Here is a 620-nt window from a genome sequence, read left to right on the forward strand (position 1 = left end):
AAAATTTGGAAACCTTGTTAAGGTATCATACTGAATTCTTACCAGACTATTAACATATACCAAGAAAGCCTTAAATGTTATTTCTCAAGTTAACAAGATATATTCAACTTACTTGTATTGCTATATTATTCTCAGTAATTACTTATTTGTTAACCATTTTTAGGGCTTTTATTTTAAATTTTGCCTACCTTGGCTCTGTCATTCATATGAAAAAGCAGGTTGTCCACATGGCAAATTTAATCTTCAGTAGGTTGAGAAGAATATTCACGTATTTAAGAATATGCAATTAAAAAAGAAAATCAACAGAACAAAATACACTCTACTGAGGAAATACCATCAGTAATTTAGTAGATACCAAAGTTTGGTACAATTACCTCTCTCTGTAGATTTCAGCTTTGTCTGAAGAATCCTAAGCTAAGCCTATTAAATTTATAAACTATAAGAGATTAATTTGCTACCATTTTCACAACTGTTTGAGCCTTAACTGCATAAATGAATAATGCACCAGTAGAGACTTTCACAGCAGAAAACTTACACAAAATAGAAAAGCCTTTGTAGAAAGGATAGTGGTTTTATTGCAGACTTAGAAAATATCGAATTATGAAAAATACAAAATCAAC

Source organism: Melospiza melodia, chromosome 2 (genome assembly GCF_035770615.1).
Source record: "Melospiza melodia melodia isolate bMelMel2 chromosome 2, bMelMel2.pri, whole genome shotgun sequence".
In the NCBI taxonomy this organism is placed as follows: domain Eukaryota; kingdom Metazoa; phylum Chordata; class Aves; order Passeriformes; family Passerellidae; genus Melospiza; species Melospiza melodia.